The 17,015-nt window shown below is 43.2% G+C and overlaps 1 protein-coding gene across 1 annotated transcript in view; it reads right to left on the bottom strand.

Annotated features, from left to right (window-relative positions):
* Positions 1–1,317: 1,317 nt before the first annotated feature.
* The window catches only part of igbp1 (immunoglobulin (CD79A) binding protein 1), a 67,315-nt gene continuing 51,617 nt past the window's right edge, over positions 1,318–17,015 (bottom strand). The window contains exons 5-6 of the mRNA XM_034180997.1: positions 13,563–13,569; positions 1,318–1,331 (exon numbers count right to left, since the gene is read on the bottom strand). The gene's annotated coding sequence lies outside the window, so the exon portion shown is untranslated. The remainder of the gene's footprint in view (positions 1,332–13,562; positions 13,570–17,015) is intronic.

Genomic DNA, 17,015 nt, shown 5'->3' with positions numbered 1-17,015 from the left:
TGGATGTTATGTGGGCCGCTCGAAGAGGAGGTACTGCTGGCCAACGCCAGAGGGCGCCCTGCCTGTAGTCGGGTTTCAGGCACCAGAGGGTGCAGTCACCACCCAGGAGCCAGGACTACCAGCTGTCAGTAATCATCATCACTGCACCATAAAAGCCTAGAGGAGACACCACATTTCTGCCGAGATATCAGTTTACCACTCAGGTAATTCTCTCAGCCGTTGTTTCTGTGCCGAACGCACATACCTTGTTTGTTCTGAACTTTTTGCAGGAGTACCTGGAACTCTACTTACAGCTGGAGCTGGGTTTGTGGACGGTGGGGGAGTGACGATCTTCACTCCTCATTCCACTTACGTTAAGTAGTAGTTCAGGCTCTGCCGTTAACTGGTTCCAGAGTTGGGGGTGGAGGTGTTCCCTCCAAGTGGATAAACATTGTGAGTTGCTGACTGCTTACTGGGTGTCCACACACCCACCATTAACCTGTTTTTGTTCCTGCCAGCAGTACCGGATCTGACAGCTGAAGTAGAGGCCACCTGGGGACTCGGGACTTGGTGGCTTCGGTGTACTGCAGGTCTTTGTTGGCAGCGGAACCTTGTGGGCCCCGGCTCTTCTCTGGATAGGCGTCTCCTACCCTCGGGCCTGCCCACACGTCACCTGTTGTATTTTGTAATTGACTGTCTAAAAGCAGTATTCGACCTGTTGTGCACATTTGCCACAATAAATTGTATTTATTGGACTATCTATTGACCGTTCATTTGCGCCCCCTGTTGTGGGTCCATGTCATTACACTTCCCCAACAGTGGACTCATGTAGCCACCCTTATCTTTGTTTTCTTTACACAATAAAAGGGCCTCGCGAGGATGTCACAGTTAGAGAACTGCACGAAGCTGCCAGCCTCTGCTGTGTCTCTCCTTTGCAAAGCTCACTAAAGACATCTCAACTCTCTGTCTGAGTTCTTTCTGGTATGTCTAGGCGAGGTCAAACCTGACACTCCTTCCTTGCGCCACCTGGCTACGTGTCTCACTTTCCGCACCTCAGGTATGTTGCTGTAATCGCGCTGCCTGCAAGAAGGCTAAAAGAGGCTATAGCTCACTATTGTATTTGAACTTTACAGCATAGGGGAAACCCGTATTATTGTGCTGTGGGGAAACGTAATCCGCAGGCTGTTATGGTGGCATTATCAGCTGTGGCGCTCCTCCCTCCCTTCCTATGTGTATGTAGCTCTACACATTAGCAATGCACATATTATGGCCTCTCAGCAATTTAATAATTCGTAATGTCAATGCAGATTCCTGGGGTGGACAGCAGCTCCGTGATTGGCTGCACTGGACCGCTGCTGCTTTGCCTCACGTTGCTTCAGCGTGTGTTTGGTACTGCATCTGACTGTGCTAACATTAGCATACCCTTCAGTGGCTAACTTAGACACCCTCAATATACCCAGGTCTTCTGGTGCAAGAACCCTTGTGGGTGCCAGGTTTAGAGTTCCTTTTATTATTGTTTATTTTGTTTTCATCTGTTGGCTTGTATGTTGTTAGCTTAGTTTGTTGGTGGCCAAACTTAAGTTTCTTTTTGTGGATTGTGTTTCATTGTTAATTGTTTTTTTCTTGGTTTATTTCAGTTGCTGGACAGTGGTGGTGGTGTAGGGGCCCAGGGTGTTGGATCCCCTCCTTTGGTGTGTTGTGTTTCACCCCTGCAAGATTGGACCTTCACAGTGTAGGTGTGGATGTGTGTGACTGGGGTGCTTACATTTTCTTTTAGGGTCCATCACTGTTGGTGTCTCCTCCTCCTTCCCACCCGTAAGCCCTCAGTCCTGAATAATCTCTCAATTCTTTTGTGTTGATTATTTGCTGATCATTTTTAATTATAAACAAACTGCTTTTAATTTTATATATTTAGAAATAAAATTTAGAATTATTGCAACTTTGAACCATGTCTCTGCCTGTCCTTTTTACCCAATTTTTAGAGTCTCCCCTTGGTGACCTGTAGGGGTCGCCACATCTGGAAGCACAGAAATCAAGATTTAGTAAAACTCAAAAGAGGCAAATTAAAGGGTTAAAAAAAACCAACAACAACAAAAAACTTAAAACAGTTCATCAATGAACTCAGGCCCAGTCCCATTGTACTACCCACTCTAGATAACTATAGCTACTTGGGCAGTGGTGGCACAGCTAACCAAAACGTTAGCTTCGATAACCATTAATCAGATAACTGAAAAGTTATCTTATATGATGATAAACTGATAAACTGCTAAAAATAAACATAATCAATAACTTTTAGTATTGATTTGGACGCGGCCACATCAGGTTACACCGTCAGCTTCTGATAAACCAGTTTCACTTTAAGCGCCACAGGGGCTGCTGGGTAAATTCAAGGATCACAAACACACAACACACGAAAATGAATAAAAAAAAAAAACCCCAAACACTGTCATCATCTTTCAAAAGCAGTAAAACACAGTATTAGAAGTCCCAGTTTATCTCAGTATTAGATACATGAAGTAAAAAGCTGCTGCTTTTTTCACACTTTGAACACTGTGGCTTAAACAACCGAAATACGTCCATTAATGCATTGATTGGCAGAATAAAATACACATAGTAAATATAAATTCTTACCTGATAGTTTCAATGGGATTCATCTGAAAAAATAATCATCCTGAGATGATCCAAAACGGTCTCAACGGTAAAGAAACGTCCCAGTCTGTACACAGCTGCATGTGAGAGCTCCTCTCTCCCACCGAGTCTAGGCGATACAGTCAGCCGCAAAGAAATGAATAAAATAATGTTAAAATGAGTCCTTTTTGTGTTGAGCGGACACTTCTTCTTCTTTTGGATCCAATGGCGGACGGCACCAGCCTAAGGTTTACTTACCGCCACCTACCGGGCTGATAAGTGATGGCTGAGATTTTAGAAAACCTTAACTCCTGATGTAACAGTCCATTTTAATAGTATTTTAGTAAATGTATTTTACCATAGATAACGGGTCCTTTTTTCTCTCTCTTCGCTCTCATGTCATGGACTCGGCCCGTTGTGCAATATCCAGTAACCTGTGGTAAAGCTGGCAACTTGTCTTTTTTTCTTGGTAAATAAACTGGTGCCTTGTGGAAATCTATAAGTTGTGCTCTTTTTGCTATCCAGCAGCACACGTCCATGGCTAGCTACAGCCCGCACCACCACACGGTACAACTGGCACCCGAACATTGTTTTTCTCTGGACCTCGATGAAGTTTTTGGATCCTGTCATGAGCGGAAGCAATAACGTGACTACCATGTAGGTTGTACTGAATAGAACTGCCTGTTTATTCTGAACGTGACCCTGTGACGTCATACATAAGAGCCACTACGGTGGCCCACACGTTCACATATCATCACATCTCCCCCTTTTAAGTTAAAGACTCCCATTAACTACCCAAGACAGAACAGGTACAATTTCATATAAACTAGGATTTTGGGGTAGACTGCCCGCCATCCACAGCAACGTAGGGATTTATTCTGCCCTCAATAGTTGCTGTTCCTATCACTCAAAACAGTTCAAAGAGTCACTGGGTGTTTAACTTCGGCAACAGCCATGCAGTCCATGTCCATAGTCCCGTGCTATGGCAGAAGAATGCATCGTTCATTATAACACATAATAACTCATAACCGTCGGCATGAAAATTGTTAAACCTCATCAATAACATATGAATACTGTCAGTTGATAATAAAACTTAAAATAGCAAATCGTGTTGTTGTTTCGCACTACATCTGATACATTTCCTCCCCCTTTTATTTTTTTTTTCAAAACACATTCCCTCTGTTTTTTTTTTTTTTCAAAGTATTATAACAAGGCAGGCCTAACTAAGTGTTTCTATACCCGCATGGAAGTCTGACCTCACGGCCCCTGGAAGTCACCTGTACCCCGCTCTGTGCTGGTGTATGCAGGGTTGCATGCCCCACAGCTCGTTCTGGGGCCCTCTGGTCTGGTGGTTTGTCACTGCGCACTGGACTGGCCGCAGGTGAAGGTCTACCTGGCGGCGGTGTTGGTCCCTCAACTGGTGGCTCTTGTTGGTCAGATGAATCCGAAGACTCTGGCCCGGCTTGTAGATGTCACTGATTGTGATGCAGCACTGCACTGCCGTCCGTCTTCACCAGGTACGACCGGGGCTCTTTGCACTGGCCAATGACTTTGGCAGGAGATTTCCACCCCTTCTCTCCATCGATCTTGACCCTGACGTCCTGGCCCTGATGAAGCGGTGGAAGATGATGAGCAGAGTGGCCGCGGTCGTAGTAGAACTGGTATGATGACTTTGTCTGTGCGTCTTTCTCATGAACCTGTTGTTTGTCAACAGGTGCAGGCTGTAGCTTCTCTTCCAATATAGGAAGTGTAGTTCTGATGCATCTTCCAGTCATGAGCTGAGCTGGGCTCACGCTGGTTGCTGCACTGGGGGTTGCTCTGTAACATCAATCAATCAATTTTTTCATATAGCGCCAAATCACAACAAACAGTTGCCCCAAGGCGCTTCATATTGCAAGGCAAGGCCATACAATAATTATGTAAAACCCCAATGGTCAAAACGACCCCCTGTGAGCAAGCACTTGGCTACAGTGGGAAGGAAAAACTCCCTTTTAACAGGAAGAAACCTCCAGCAGAACCAGGCTCAGGGAGGGGCAGTCTTCTGCTGGGACTGGTTGGGGCTGAGGGAGAGAACCACGAAAAAGACATGCTGTGGAAGAGAGCAGAGATCAATCACTAATGATTAAATGCAGAGTGGTGCATACAGAGCAAAAAGAGAAAGAAACACTCAATGCATCATGGGAACCCCCCAGCAGTCTACGTCTATAGCAGCATAACTAAGGGATGGTTCAGGGTCACCTGATCTAGCCCTAACTATAAGCTTTAGCAAAAAGGAAAGTTTTAAGCCTAATCTTAAAAGTAGAGAGGGTGTCTGTCTCCCTGATCTGAATTGGGAGCTGGTTCCACAGGAGAGGAGCCTGAAAGCTGAAGGCTCTGCCTCCCATTCTACTCTTACAAACCCTAGGAACTACAAGTAAGCCTGCAGTCTGAGAGCGAAGCGCTCTATTGGGGTGATATGGTACTACGAGGTCCCTAAGATAAGATGGGACCTGATTATTCAAAACCTTATAAGTAAGAAGAAGAATTTTAAATTCTATTCTAGAATTAACAGGAAGCCAATGAAGAGAGGCCAATATGGGTGAGATATGCTCTCTCCTTCTAGTCCCCGTCAGTACTCTAGCTGCAGCATTTTGAATTAACTGAAGGCTTTTTAGGGAACCTTTAGGACAACCTGATAATAATGAATTACAATAGTCCAGCCTAGAGGAAATAAATGCATGAATTAGTTTTTCAGCATCACTCTGAGACAAGACCTTTCTGATTTTAGAGATATTGCGTAAATGCAAAAAAGCAGTCCTACATATTTGTTTAATATGCGCTTTGAATGACATATCCTGATCAAAAATGACTCCAAGATTTCTCACAGTATTACTAGAGGTCAGGGTAATGCCATCCAGAGTAAGGATCTGGTTAGACACCATGTTTCTAAGATTTGTGGGGCCAAGTACAATAACTTCAGTTTTATCTGAGTTTAAAAGCAGAAATTAGAGGTCATCCATGTCTTTATGTCTGTAAGACAATCCTGCAGTTTAGCTAATTGGTGTGTGTCCTCTGGCTTCATGGATAGATAAAGCTGGGTATCATCTGCGTAACAATGAAAATTTAAGCAATACCGTCTAATAATACTGCCTAAGGGAAGCATGTATAAAGTGAATAAAATTGGTCCTAGCACAGAACCTTGTGGAACTCCACAATTAACTTTAGTCTGTGAAGAAGATTCCCCATTTACATGAACAAATTGTAATCTATTAGACAAATATGATTCAAACCACCGCAGCGCAGTGCCTTTAATGCCTATGGCATGCTCTAATCTCTGTAATAAAACTTTATGGTCAACAGTATCAAAAGCAGCACTGAGGTCTAACAGAACAAGCACAGAGATGAGTCCACTGTCCGAGGCCATAAGAAGATCATTTGTAACCTTCACTAATGCCGTTTCTGTACTATGATGAATTCTAAAACCTGACTGAAACTCTTCAAATAGACCATTCCTCTGCAGATGATCAGTTAGCTGTTTTACAACTACCCTTTCAAGAATTTTTGAGAGAAAAGGAAGGTTGGAGATTGGCCTATAATTAGCTAAGATAGCTGGGTCAAGTGATGGCTTTTTAAGTAATGGTTTAATTACTGCCACCTTAAAAGCCTGTGGTACATAGCCAACTAACAAAGATAGATTGATCATATTTAAGATTGAAGCATTAAATAATGGTAGGGCTTCCTTGAGCAGCCTGGTAGGAATGGGGTCTAATAAACATGTTGATGGTTTGGATGAAGTAACTAATGAAAATAACTCAGACAGAACAATCGGAGAGAAAGAACCTGGGGTTCTTATTTTCTTCAATTAGTGATGAGTAGAAAGATGTCCTAGCTTTACGGAGGGCTTTTTTATAGAGCAACAGACTCTTTTTCCAGGCTAAGTGAAGATCTTCTAAATTAGTGAGACGCCATTTCCTCTCCAACTTATGGGTTATCTGCTTTAAGCTACGAGTTTGTGAGTTATACCATGGAGTCAGGCACTTCTGAATTAAAGCTCTCTTTTTTAGAGGAGCTACAGCATCCAAAGTTGTCTTCAATGAGGATGTAAAAATATTGATGAGATACTCTATCTCACTTACAGAGTTTAGGTAGCTACTCTGCACTGTATTGGTATATGGCATTAGAAAACATAAAGAAGGAATCATATCCTTAAACCTAGTTACAGCGCTTTCTGAAAGACTTCTAGTGTAATGAAACTTATTCCCCACTGCTGGGTAGTCCATCAGAGTAAATGTAAATGTTATTAAGAAATGATCAGACAGAAGGGAGTTTTCAGGGAATACTGTTAAGTCTTCTATTTCCATACCATAAGTCAGAACAAGATCTAAGATATGATTAAAGTGGTGGGTGGACTCATTTACTTTTTGAGCAAAGCCAATAGAGTCTAATAATAGATTAAATGCAGTGTTGAGGCTGTCATTCTCAGCATCTGTGTGGATGTTAAAATCGCCCACTATAATTATCTTATCTGAGCTAAGCACTAAGTCAGACAAAAGGTCTGAAAATTCACAGAGAAACTCACAGTAATGACCAGGTGGACGATAGATAATAACAAATAAAACTGGTTTTTGGGACTTCGAATTTGGATGGACAAGACTAAGAGTCAAGCTTTCAAATGAATTAAAGCTCTGTCTGGGTTTTTGATTAATTAATAAGCTGGAATGGAAGATTGCTGCTAATCCTCCGCCTCGGCCCGTGCTACGAGCATTCTGACAGTTAGTGTGACTCGGGGGTGTTGACTCATTTAAACTAACATATTCATCCTGCTGTAACCAGGTTTCTGTAAGGCAGAATAAATCAATATGTTGATCAATTATTATATCATTTACCAACAGGGACTTAGAAGAGAGAGACCTAATGTTTAATAGACCACATTTAACTGTTTTAGTCTGTGGTGCAGTTGAAGGTGCTATATTATTTTTTCTTTTTGAATTTTTATGCTTAAATAGATTTTTGCTGGTTATTGGTAGTCTGGGAGCAGGCACCGTCTCTACGGGGATGGGGTAATGAGGGGATGGCAGAGGGAGAGAAGCTGCAGATAGGTGTGTAAGACTACAACTCTGCTTCCTGGTCCCAACCCTGGATAGTCACGGTTTGGAGGATTTAAGAAAATTGGCCAGATTTCTAGAAATGAGAGCTGCTCCATCCAAAGTGGGATGGATGCCGTCTCTCCTAACAAGACCAGGTTTTCCCCAGAAGCTTTGCCAATTATCTATGAAGCCCACCTCATTTTTTGGACACCACTCAGACAGCCAGCAATTCAAGGAGAACATGCGGCTAAACATGTCACTCCCGGTCTGATTGGGGAGGGGCCCAGAGAAAACTACAGAGTCCGACATTGTTTTTGCAAAGTTACACACCGATTCAATGTTAATTTTAGTGACCTCCGATTGGCGTAACCGGGTGTCATTACTGCCGACGTGAATTACAATCTTACCAAATTTACGCTTAGCCTTAGCCAGCAGTTTCAAATTTCCTTCAATGTCGCCTGCTCTGGCCCCCGGAAGTCATTTGACTATGGTTGCTGGTGTCGCTAACTTCACATTTCTCAAAACAGTCGCCAATAACCAGAGTTTGTTCCTCGGCGGGTGTGACACCGAGGGGGAAAAACGGTTAGAGATGTGAACGGGTTGGCGGTGTACAGGGGGCTTCTGTTTAGGACTATGCTTCCTCCTCACAGTCACCCAGCCGGCCTGCTTTCCCGGCTGCTCGGGATCTGCTGGGGGACAGCTAACGGCGGGTAAGCTACCTTGGTCCGCACCAACTACAGGGGCCTGGCTAGCTGTAGGATTTTCCAAGGTGTGGAGCCGAGTCTCCAATTTGCCCAGCCTGGCCGTTACTGCTAAAGGACGCCGAGGAATAACTAAACATTTCACACCCAGAGCAGAAAAGTGTGGGAGAGACAGGAGAAGCCACCATGCTAAACCGGCTAAGAGCTAATAGCTGCGCTATGCTAGCGGATACCTAGAAACACACAAAGTGAATAATGTGTAACTAATTTAGAGGTGATTCAGCAGAGGGAGTGCTTTAGTTAAGGCACGTGAAGATTATACTGTGAAACAAATCGTTATCTAGGTAACTAGATCAATCTAACTGCGCAGATTAAACAGCTAACAGATACAGCAAAACACCGCTGTGCTCCGGAACAGGAAGTGATACAATACCGCAGTGAGAGCCCACCACCAGTAGAGTGCAGTCAAGACGTCAAGCCATTCCAACCATCTCCAGCGCCTGGTCCCACTGACTCAGGCCAACACAAAATCAACAATGACAGCGCCCAGGCCCCAACACAAAACAAGCAATCTGGAAATTGCAGGGGAGGGAGGACATTTCACAGAGGCCAACCTCCCTTCAGCCACTAACAGAGCCTCATTCACATATGACACCCTAAGATGGTCCAATTCTCAGACACTTAGAGGACAATTTTTCCAAAGCCCACTGGAATACTCTTCTGAGAACAAAAGTCAACTTCAATGCTACATCTGTGGAGGCTACTCTTGACACGGGTGCTTCCCTCTCAGCAGTAAGAGCAGCTCTCATTCAAATCAATGGCACCTACCCCAGCAAAACAAGTGAGTGGATTGGCCCTGCAGTCAACCTCACCAATAATGCTCCTTGCATCCCTGAGGGTGTCACTTGGCTCAACATTAGATTCATGAACAAGAACTTTTACCAGTGTTTTGCAGTAATACCAAAGTTATCTTCTCCTTTCATCCTGGGAATGGATTTTATGTCCAGAGCTTCAGTTTCTATTCACATTCCCACAAGGACAGTCTACATGGATGATATTCCCTGCCCCTTTTTGGATGAAGAGGAGGACTGCTATAATGATTACTTGCATTCAGCAGAAACAGTAATGTCAATGGATTCACTAAATTCAAACCTTCAAGCAAAAGTGTCCAAAGCCAGCCTATCAGAGGACAACTAAGACGCTTTGCTCAATCTGCTCACCAACTTTGGTCCCATGTTTGACGGTGATCTTGGTCAAACATCTCTCGCCGAGCATGTCATAGAGACTGGCAATGCTACGCCTGTGAATCTGCCACCCTATCGCACGTCACCTGCAAAGAAGCGTATGATTGAAGAACAGGTGCAGCAGATGCTAAAAGACAATATTATCAAACCTTCCACAAGCCCCTGGGCTGCTCCCATGGTCATCATCAACAGAGCCGCTACTGACCCACGGTTTTGTGTAGACTTTCGAGGTCTCAACCAAGTTACTCAAAAGGACTCCTATCCCTTACCACAAATAGATGAGTCTTTAGACTTCTTGGATAAGGGTAAGTTTGTCTCAACACTGGACTGGACGAGGTTACTGGCAAGTTGCTGTTGCAGAGGACTCTAAGCCAAAAACTGCCTTCATTTCACACAGTGGCCTCTTTCAGTTTCGGGTGCTACCTTTTGGACTCTGCAACGCACCCACGACTTTTCAAAGACTCATGAACTCTGTACTTGCCAGCCTCATTTATAAAATGTGCGTGGTCTACCTCAACAACATTGTTATTGCCTCACCCACCTTTGAACAGCACTTGGCAGATCTTAAAGAAGTGCTGGACAGACTCTGAGATGCTGGCCTGTCAATGAAGCTCAGTAAGTGCCAGTTCTGCCTCAAAGAGTTCACCTTCCTCAGCTACCGCATCTCCTCATCAGGTATTAGAGGGGATCCCGACAAAGTTAAGGCAGTTAAGGAGTTTAACACCCCCACCTCAGTGAAACAAGTCCGTCAGTTCCTCGGCCTGACTGGCTATTATCGTTGCTTCATTCAGGATTATCCTTAATGCAAAAGGATGACAAAGGTCGTGAGTATGCTGTTGCCTTCGCTAGTTGCTCCCTTCACAAAGCTGAAATCCCCTACTGCACTTCAGAAAAAGTGTGCCTCGCTGTGATATGGGCCCTGGAGCACTTTCGCCAGTATGTTGAAGGTATGCATGTTACTGTCTACACTGACCACAGCAGTCTTAAATGGCTGATGTCTCGTCCAAACCCCACTGGCCGGTGTGCCCGTTGGTCACTTCGCCTTCAAGACTTTAATTTCATGGTTATGCACAAACCTGGCACACACAACAAAGTGCCAGATGCGCTGTCGTGTGACCCCTTACCTCTGACTTGTGACAGCCTGACAGATCTCTTGCCTGAGCATGCTGTGATTGGCAGTTTGGACATTCGTGCCCTGCCCCCTGTGATGCTTTCTGATCATTTGCAGTTGAGACAGTTACAGTTAGATGATCCTGTCACAGGCCCACTACTCAGAGACACCGAAGCAGACTCACGGAACAACTCAGACAGTGAAAATGTGTTTCATTATGTTGTGTGCGACTCTTTACTGTATCGTAAAGATTTTAAGTCCAAATGTGCTTTGCACCCTTTGAAAGAGCTAAAACGGTTTGCCCCTAAGTCTATTAGGGGCACCTTGCTTGAGTATTACCATGACCATCCCACTGTGGGTCATCTTGGTGTTTCTAAGCCCTTATGCTCTATGTATAGGATGCTAGTGGGGGTGGTATAGTGCATCTTCAGCTGTGTATGGCTGGGGACAGCCTTTTCTCACTAGGGGGAACTATGTACTAGTCCATTTTAATTTCTGTGAAGGCTCTCAGTTGTCCAGGTGGTTTCCATAGTAGAGAAGCTTGAATCTTCGACTGGACTGGGTTGCTTGACTCGAGGACGTTTCGCTTCAAATGGCAGAAGTTTCCTCAGCTAAAATTCTTGCTCTGGTAGTCTGACTTCTTTCTTGACCCTTGTATAGAAGAACAAACAGAAGCCACAAAAGCTGGAGTTTTAAACCTAACCAGACCCCTCCTACCAAGAGGCAGACTGCTATTGGCTAGTGACTAAACAATTGCTTTGATTAGCACCTATTGTGCTCTAGTTAGCACCCTCCTAATGACAGGGCAGCTGTCCCTCCTAACGATGGGACTGACGCCTTTCCTGATGACATGAATGACTCATTACCATGAAGAAAAGACTGAAATTGCTTTGACCTGAGTACCCCATTGTAAAGAGGGGACAAAGCATGTCTCAGACCCCCTCCCTGGTTAAGACTGGGTTTCAACTGTTTCGCATAAATGGGTGAATCTCAATTCTACCCCTTGGCCCTTCCCCTCTGTTTTGCACGGGCACGAATGATGGAGGGGTGTCTCAATTCTCTTTTTGGAGCGAGGCGGAGGGGTAGTAGGAGGGCTACAAACCCCTCTGTTTGGAGTGAATCTGGATGCACACTCTGTTTGGAGGGGTAGGAGGAGCTTACCGCTGTCTCCAAAGAAACAAACATGGCGCCGAAAGAGCTGCACAAATGAAGTGGCTTTCATTACAAATTACACTGTTTAGAAAGTTATAACTTGCCAAAAAACTCTCTTCGCTCTCATGTCATGGACTCGGCCGTGTGTACTCAGACCGCTGTGCAATATCCAGTAACCTGTGGTAAAGGTGGCAACTTATCTTTGTTTTTTGTAAATAAATAGGTGCCTTGTGGATATCTACAACTACAAGTCGTGCCCTTTTTGCTATCCAGCAGCACACGTCCATGGCTAGCTATAGCCCGCACCACCACACGTTACAACTGGCAGCCATAGTCATTTGTTTAGATCAATCAATCAATCAATCAATTTTTTTATATAGCGCCAAATCACAACAAACAGTTGCCCCAAGGCGCTTTATATTGTAAGGCAAGGCCATACAATAATTATGTAAAACCCCAACGGTCAAAACGACCCCCTGTGAGCAAGCACTTGGCTACAGTGGGAAGGAAAAACTCCCTTTTAACAGGAAGAAACCTCCAGCAGAACCAGGCTCAGGGAGGGGCAGTCTTCTGCTGGGACTGGTTGGGGCTGAGGGAGAGAACCAGGAAAAAGACATGCTGTGGAGGGGAGCAGAGATCGATCACTAATGATTAAATGCAGAGTGGTGCATACAGAGCAAAAAGATGCGATGAAGTAATCCAGTGTCCATTAGATATTTAAATAATTCTTTTTGCATGATGTGTGATGGGTTTTGAAGCAGATTTCCAAGAGATAATGATGGTAACACTGTAACGTCCAAAGTGAACCTGAACTACACTACTGGCCAATCAAGTTTTGCGCTTAATGGTGATGTCATCAGCGACAGCCAGTCTGCCATAAACAAATACACAACAGACGGACTAAAATGTTTGATTTTAGGGTTTCCAAATATTTTTGACCATTAAAGTTTGCTCACGTCACCAGCAAAAAAAAAAAAAAAAAAGTTATTGGACTGAAAGTTATGGGAACTAAATTTATCAGAAAATAATTGGTCTGATGATGGTTTTAAAACTTATCTGAAAAGCTAATGTGCCATATCTGCTATCAGATTAGCTGAACTGTGCCCACCACTGGACTTGGGTTACATCTGTTCAGTCGTTCCCACTGTGTTCTGTACAATAACACTACCTCTGATCTTAGGGACGTGAAGTTTGGGGTTCTGCAGGGACAGTGTTGCCACAGTTACTTTGAAAAAGTAATCCAATTACTGATTACTCCTTGAAAAAGTAACTTAGTTACTTTACTGATTACTCAATTGTAAAAGTAACTAAGTTAGATTACTAGTTACTTTTTTAGTTACTTTCCCCAGCTGCCGACAACAACCCTCTGCCACCTCAACATGACAATGATACCTGTTTTGCCAAAACTCACTTTATAGTCACCCTTTCTTGACTTCAATGAAAATAAATACTTGTTTTATAAAAAGTAAAATAAAGACCTCTTTCTTGACCTCATATTTAACTGTTGACAGCACTGTAACAGTAAAACTTGCAATTTCAAACCTACATTGTTTAGAAATGTAACTATTAAATTCATTCTAGCATTTTTCTAACATTTAAATTCTCTCTAAATATTTTACTTGTCGAAATTAATATTATTTTAAGTAGTATTAGTAGTTGTAGTAAAAAAAGGCTTCAAAACTGGACCTTTAATCTAGGGGTGTTGTGGGGGGCACATCCTTGCCCCACGCCCCCATTCCATCTGGATTCGCCCCTGCTTTGGCGTTTGAGCACAAAGAATGGATAACATTTATTTATGCAGAAAACAGGACCAGATTTACAGGTAAGAAAGTTTTATTGTGTTTTCACATCATGTGGTCCTCAGAAAGAGAGTTTAGGTGCATTTGAGTGGAAAATAGTGTTGGTTGTTGACGCATCGCGGAGGATCAGCTGTTTTTAACGAGCAGATACGGAGCGGCTCAGATCAGAATTCTAAATAAAGGAGGGAAAAAAGTATAAAAATGTCTTTGTAAAGCTCAGTGCAGGTGTGCTGATCACCGCGCTTTAAGAGGAGACGACGAGTCGAGCAGCTGCAAAAAACCGTGGATGAAAAGCTCACAGCTCGCTTAAAGTGGGACGTTCAGTTGAACCCCGACCTCCTGCCCACAGACCAAGTTTAATGCTGCTGTCGACCCACAATGAAAAATAATAGTAACGCACAGTGACATGGAGAAGTAACTTTAATCTGATTACTGATTTGGAAAGATTAACGCGTTAGATTACTCGTTACTAAAAAAAGTGGTCAGATTAGAGTAACGCGTTACCGGCATCACTGTGCAGGGATCCGTTTTAGGCCCCCTGCTTTTTCCCTTTATATAGCACCCCTTGGGAATATATTGCGGCCTTTTGGGATTACCTTTCATTGCTATGCTGATGATATTCAATTGTACATGCCAATAACTGCTGATAATCTCATCCACATGAAAGCTTTAGAAGACTGCCTTGCAGTAGTGAGAAGTTGGATGTTCAGTAACTTTCTACTTTTGAACTTTGATAAGCCTGATGTGATGCTTCTTGGTCCAGCAAGACATTGGCATCAATTTGATCAGCTAGTGCTTAGCTTGGGTTTGTGTGTTATACATCATACGGACAAAGTAAGGAACCTTGGGGTAATTTTTGATCCTACGTTGTCTTTGACCACCACATTAGAGATATTATCAATCAATCAATCAATCAATCAACTTTTTTTTTATATAGCACCAAATCACAACAAACAGTTGCCCCAAGGCGCTCCATATTGTAAGGCAAGGCCATACAATAATTATGAAAAACCCCAACGGTCAAAACGACCCCCTATGAGCAAGCACTTGGCCACAGTGGGAAGGAAAAACTCCCTTTTAACAGGAAGAAACCTCCAGCAGAACCAGGCTCAGGGAGGGGCAGTCTTCTGCTGAGACTGGTTGGGGCTGAGGGAAAGAACCAGGAACCAGGAACCAGAACTGCTTTCTTCCATCTGTGATATACAGCGAAGATTCGTCCCGTCCTGTCTATGGCTGATGCTGAGACCCTGATTCATTTGTTTGTCTCTTCTGGATTGGACTTTGCAATGCTCTGTTTTCCATTTTAGCTCAGTTCAGCATTAGGGGTCTTCAACTGGTTCAAAATGCTGCTGCCAGACTTCTGACACTAAGCAGAAAGTCTGACCACATTACACCGGTTCTGGCGTCTCTGCATTGGCTTCCAGTCTCGCTGAGATCAAACTCAGGTGTTGCTACTGGCCTACAAGATTGTTCACGGACTGGCACCTCCCTACCTGGCAGACCTGGTTGAGCCCTATGTACTGGCTCGGGCCCTGTGTTCACAGGGTGCAAGTCTGCTGTGTCCCTAGGGTGCATAAAAAGTTGGCGGGTTACAGAGCATTTTCATACCGTGCCCCTGTTCTGTGGAACGATCTGCCCGCCCAGATACGTCAGTCAGACTCTGTGGAGACTTTTAAATCTAGACTGAAGACACTATCACTAGTATTTTATGTTACTGCATGTCTTCTTTTATTGTTTTTACTTATTTATGATTTTATTTTTTTATTGTGTTTTTAATCTTCTAATTCATTTTGGTCTGCTTTTGAAATGATGTTCTGTGAAGCGCCTTGAGGCGACCTCATCGTGATTTGGCGCTATATAAATTAATACATTTGATTTGATTTTGGTTGAATTTTGGCTTTTGTTCTTCCCTTAAGTGGTCATGCTGTTGGTCATAAGAATTATTATTGCAGAATTTTGTGGACTTTTCCTGAAAACCTTCTGAACAATCTTTGAAAACAGAGTTCAGGAACATGGCAAGAGGATCAGTGTTGCCTGGAAACACAGAATGCACGAAGGTACTTCAGTGATGAACAAACGAGCGTGCTGCTCAGTGGGTTCAGTGAAAAACTGCCCCCTGTTGGCCTGTTCTGGAACCACTGCAGCAACAAAAACCCAAACACTGGTGCAAGCAAACCTACGTTAGAGAGGACAGGAGGAGTTTCTGTGGCCTGTGTGTGACTGAGACATGATGTCTTCATCTGACAGATGAGCTGACACGCTCTCTGTGCGCTCCTCTTGGGATTGGTGACATTTTTCAAGGGTGGTATTTAATTGTGCAAAGTTTCTATAATGAGTTGGAATGGTGTGTGAGTCCAGAATGGTTTTAGAACCTTAGACCTCAACAGTTTTTAGAAGAACTCAACTGTTTTATTTCCTGTTAAATATGGAATTTTTAATGTTAATTTACTGTCTTAATGTATTTCTAAATTGTTTAGGTTGTTGTTATCATTTACACACTATTCATATTGTTATTATTATCAGTGGAGTAAGTTTACGTCAAAACTACTGCATGGATTTGCACCACAGACAGACCTGGCGCCAGAAAAAAAATATTAAGGGGCAGGGTCACCCCCCCCCCCCAAAAAAAAGTGTGCACTGGAGGAGACGTGCACTCCTGGAAAGCTCGTGTATTTAGGCTTGTAAGAGACTAAGAGTGAAGAGTGATGACAGTATTTTTTTAATTATTATTTGAACGTATAGACCCTCGGTCAAGTGATCTCCTGCATACCACAGAGCCGGTGTTCTGTCGAGATGAGGTGCGCCAACTTTTGACACTCTGAGCTGTGACGTACCTTCATGTTGTCCAATAGGAACGATGCCTCGGGCCAAAACACGGAAGACTCGTGGCAGAAACCACTGATCTGTACAAAATGGATTGGACCAATCCGATTGGTGCAGAAACCACTGATCTGTACAAAACATTAACGTGTGACAGGACTGCTCATTTAGAGAGCAGTTTTCTGAAGAAAAATCATTGGAAATGTTTTTTTGTTGTTATCTCAAAATTTCTGATTACTGTTAAAAAAAAGTTTAGAACACTTGTAATTAAAACAGCTAAATAAATCAATAAATGGTTCTTTAGAAACCTTTCATCTGTAAATTAAAACCACCTGTTATTTCAGATTAGATAATTTCTTGTTTAACATAAGGAACCTCAGACATTTATTTTTAGACAAATAAAATAACATGGAAACGAACATTTTTTGAAGTCTGGTAGATTATTTCTATCTCATTTCAACCAGAAAAACAAACACTAAATAAATACAAATGTTTAAACTTGTAATTTCATCAAA

This window comes from Thalassophryne amazonica, chromosome 11 (assembly GCF_902500255.1).
Source record: "Thalassophryne amazonica chromosome 11, fThaAma1.1, whole genome shotgun sequence".
Lineage (NCBI taxonomy): Eukaryota > Metazoa > Chordata > Actinopteri > Batrachoidiformes > Batrachoididae > Thalassophryne > Thalassophryne amazonica.
This window is presented reverse-complemented; position numbering and strand designations above follow the sequence as displayed.